The sequence below is a fragment of the Elephantulus edwardii genome, unplaced genomic scaffold, assembly GCF_000299155.1.
Source record: "Elephantulus edwardii isolate Elephantulus edwardi_28Jun2011 unplaced genomic scaffold, EleEdw1.0 scaffold00166, whole genome shotgun sequence".
NCBI classification, from domain to species: domain Eukaryota; kingdom Metazoa; phylum Chordata; class Mammalia; order Macroscelidea; family Macroscelididae; genus Elephantulus; species Elephantulus edwardii.
In genome coordinates this window covers 4,923,865-4,928,806 of record NW_006399916.1, presented here as the reverse complement: position 1 = coordinate 4,928,806, position 4,942 = coordinate 4,923,865, and positions in this window count along the sequence as shown.

The window sequence follows — 4,942 nt, the reverse complement described above, 5'->3', positions numbered from 1 at the left end:
ATAATCTTCAGTAAAATCTTGCTTGCATGTGAAATCAGTGAGATTGTTCTGTAGTTTCCACATTCTGTTGGGTCACCTTTCTTTGGGATAGGAAAGCAAAATTCCTCACCACTAGGCCATTAGGCAGCATCACGATAGAAAATTGAAAGTTCTTACAATTGAAGGATTAAAGTTGTTATGATTTCATTTTGCTCAGATACAAAGTGAACACCTTCAGCACCAGCACCAAGATGAAATTGAAATTGAAAGATTAATTGTATCAGAGAAAAATCTGTCAAGGACCTCTCCAGAGTGCTAAAGAGCAACAAGTTCAGTCTAAAAACCAAGAGGTGGGAAGAATCGATGCCTTTGAGTTGTGGTGCTGGAGAAGAATATTGAACATAACACAGGCTGCTAAGAGAACAAACTCGTCTTTCCTGGAGAGGGTGAAACCAGCCTGCTCCTTGGAGGTGAGCATTTTTAACTCTGTCTCACATACTTTGGGCATGTTGTCAGGAGAGACTGGTCTGTGGAGAAGGACATCATGCTTAAAAGGATAGAAGGTCAGCTCAAGAGAGGAAGACCCTGGCTAAACTGGACTGACATGGTGACAATGGTAATGGGGTCAAGCGTGCCAAAGTGGGCTCAGGATAGGATAGTGCTCAGGGTTCAAAGTCCATAGGGTCGCTATGAATTGTAGTACACTTGAGGGGACATGACAACAACATTGCAATCCCTGGACAAGAAGAAAATATCAATCAATTCTAAGCAATCCTCACAATCGAATCCCGTGTTGCTGCCACTGTGTATTTTCAGGGCCACCAATGTGGGCACTAGGGAAGGCCTGGATACCAAGCTCTTCCAGGAACACTGACCCTACAATCGCCAAGGAAAACAAGGGTGTTCCTCTATAGCTGTCAGACAGTGGGCCTTCCACCAGAGAGGCCTCACTGAATTTGGACATTTAACCACAGGAGAGACAAAGGCATGAGGTTCGAATCGACCTAGCAGCTCCGTGGAGGAAAGAAGGGCAGTCTCTTCCTGTGAGATTAACGGCCTCTGAAAACCCCCCAGAGGGTCAGCTGTGACTTGGTTCTGACTTAACAGTATACAAATACAACAATCTCCTAAATTACAAAAGTAGAATAAAATCATATGTTAAAGCCTTCACTTGCGGTGTCTGTCATTACAGTCATTGTGTCAGTCCATGTAGTCGAGGGTCTTCCTCTCTTTCTCTGACCCTCTACCTTTCCCAGGGTGATCTTTTCCCCAGGACTGGCCCCTCCTGAAAACGTACCCAAAGTCTGTGATAGGAAGATACCTAAGACACCACTATTATTTAAATGTATGCACCTCAAAAATGATGTCATAATGTCCTTCTCCAGCAACTGGCCCTTCCTGGCAGCATGCCCAGTGTATGAGATGGAGCTTCAAAATCCTTACTGGGCAGATTGGTTTAACTCCCTCCTGAACAGACCTGTTTATTCACTTGGCAGTCCATGGTGTTTTCAATACTCCTCTCCAGCACCACAACTTAATGGCATCAATTACACAGTAACTGGAGCAATAGGAGTAGGTGTGTCGGAGTCAGTGAGACTGGCTTAGGACAGGGCAGAGTTGAGAGCTCTTGTGCATAGAGTCGCTATGAGTCTCAGTCCACTCAATGACAGATAACAACAACCCCGAAAGTGAAGAAATTGAAGATTTTTACCTATGTCTGTACTCTGCAACTGATCAAACATGCAGTCAAGATGCATTGATGATTACTGCTGATTAGAATCTGATTTACAACTTCAAAAGTCCACAGGAAAGTGGCTCTGAGTCAGAACTGTGAGTGTGAAGGTCTTTTGAATAATGAAGCACATTAACTGTATAGCTATAAAAGGATTAAGAGCCGAATGCAGCACACCTTAAACCCTCAGGGCCCCAGTGCTGTAAGGGGACTTTCTCTGGGGTGTGGTCTGTCACACCTTTTATCTCACCACAGGTAACCTCCAGTGAGAAAGGTGTGCATCAGGCCTGCATCCACTTTCCAGACCCCTTCCATCTGTATGCTGAGGAAATAATTCCAGAAGCTGGACTTTATGAAGAAAAGTGTGGCATCAGGATCAGAGGTAGACTCATCAACAACCTGCATTATACAGATGACACAACCTTACTTGCTGAAAGTGAGGAGGACCTGAAGCGCTTGCTGCAAAAGGTCAAATACTATAGCCTTCAACATGGATTATATCTCTCATCACTGGGCCATAAATAACAACAAGCTAGATGGAGAAAAGATTGAAATTGTCAAAGATTTCATTTTACTTGGATCCACAATCAACACTCTCAGCATCAGCAGTGAAGAAATCAGAACACTTTTTTTGCAATGGGATAGTCAGCTATCAGGGACCTCTCCAAAGTACTGAGGAGCAATGATGTTAGTTTCAGAATTAAGACGCACCTGATTCAAGCTGTGGTCTTTTCGATCACTTCCTATTCACCAGCTGGATAATGACTAAGGATGGCAGAAGAATTGACGCCTTTGAACTGTGGTGTTAAAAAGAATGAATATCCTACAAACTGTTAAAACAACAAACAGATATGTCTTGGAGAAAGTGTAGCCAGAGAACTCCTTGGAGGCAAGGATGGCAAAGCTTCATCTCACATACCTTGAGCATGTTGTTGTTAGGGGCTGTCAAGTCAAATACAACTCATAGTGAGCCAGTGAACGGATCTGAACCCTGTCCTGTCCTGTGCCATCCTCATCAACTCTGACACATATGAACCCATTGCTACAGTCACTATCAATCCATCTCATGGAGGATCTTCCTCTCTTTTGTTGATCCTCCTCCTTTTTGAGAATGATGTCCTTTTCCAAGGAATGGCCTCTCGTAACAGCATGCCCAAATCATGTTAGGCAAAGCTTTGTCAACTTTGCTTCCAAGGAGTACTCTGGCTGTGCTTTCTCTAAGACATGTCTGTCTGTCTGTTCTTTTGGCAGTCTATGGGATAGTCAATACTCTTTTCCAGAACCACAACTCAAATATATCATTTCTTCTTCTGTCATTATTCATTGTCCAGCTCTCAGATGCATAGTGAATGACTGAGGAAAACATTGCCGGAATCACACACATTAGTTCTCAAACTGACATTGTTACTCATCAGTAATTTGGAGAAGTCTCTGACTGCACTTTCCCAGTGCAATATGTTTCCTCATCTCCAGACTGCTGGTATCAAGGGTGTTTGTTCATTATGGTTTCAAACAAGATAAAGTCATCTTTTGGTCTAACAGTCTTAGTCTTTTCTCCAAACATCATGATGTTGCTCAGCGGTCTAGTAGAGAGAATTTTGGAGTTTTTTTTAATATTGAGATTTAATCTATTTTGAAGGCTGTTGTCTTCAATCTTCTGTAGCAAGTGTTTTAAATCCTCCTCACTTTGGGGAAGCAATGTTGTGGTATCTACATTCCTCGGGTTGTTGAATCTTCCAATCCTGATACCACATTCTTCTTCATAGAGGCAAGCCTCTCAGATTATTTTCTCAGCATACTGATTGAATAGATATGGAGAAAGGATACAACCCAGATGCTATGCTTACCTTTCTTGATTTTATACCATGTAGTATTTGTCCCCTTGCTTTGTTTGCACAACAACCTCTTGGTCTAGGCATAGGTTTTCCATGAGCATAGTTAAGTGCTCTGGGATTCCCATTCTTCTCAACGTTAGCCATAATTTGTTATGATCCACACAGTCAAATGCCCTTGCAGATAGTCAATAAACTGCAAATAGACATTGCTCTGGTATTCTCTGCTTTCTGCTAGGATCTGCCTGACATCACCAGTGATATCCTTGGTGCCACGGTATTTCCTAAACCCAGCCTGAACTTCTGGCAGTTCCCTTTCAATGTACTGATCTAGTCAAGGTTTTGCTTGCATGTGATATTAATATAGATGTGTTGTTAGGAGGGCTTATTCCATGCTTGGAATGGTAAGGGTCAGCAAAAGAGAGGAAGATCCTTAACAAGATGGAGTGACACAGTGACTGCAGAAAAGGGCTCAAGTAAGTAAGAGATGATCCGGACGGCACAGATAGAACAGGGTCCAGATGTGTTGTTCACAGGGTTGCCATGAGTTGCAGTCAACTTGACAGCACATAACAATAACAGATAAACTCAATTCATTGCCAGTGAGTCGGAATTGCCTTATAGGTGACTGTCCAGTAGATTTTCAAAGCCTATAAATCACACAGGAAGTGATCGCCCATCATTCTCGCTCTGAGCACCTGGTGGATTTGAACAACCTGCTTGTGGTGGGCAGAACAACTCCTTACCCACCAGGTCACCAGATCAAAGGAGAGGAAATCTATCTCAGAGAGGAAACTTCATCACCATTAAGAAATACTCTTGAGAGTGGAGTGCACTCTTATAAACCCAGGGCCATGTGCTAGGAAACTCCTTGACACCATGGAAGGCCAAGACACACAGGAATTGCCAAGGAATGCCAGAACTACGGGTGGGGAAAGAAATAAGAACTTTCCTCCAGAATCCAGAGAGAGAGAAAGCCTTTTCCTAGAAGTGGCCTTGTGAGTTTGGACGTCTAGCCTTCTGAACTATGTTGCTGTTGTGTGCTGTTGATTTGGAACTAACCCACAGTTGACCCTCCAGTGGGTTTTCAGAGGCAGTAAATCACATGGGAGGAGATTGCCCATCCTTCTCCCACTGAGCAGGTAGTGGATTTGGAATTATAGTGCAGTTTCTTATCACTAGGCCACCAGAGCTCCCTGTCTGGGGACAAGGAGAATAAATTTGTTTATTCAAACCATCCATATGTGGTGTCTGTGAATGCAGCCCTAGATAACTTAAGACAAGTGACTGATCCATGATTCACCTTGAGTTGGTTTTTGTGTATGGAGTGAGGTGTGGGTCTTGCTTGAGTCTTTTGCAGATATTTTTCCAATTTTGCCAACACCATTTGTTAAAAAGG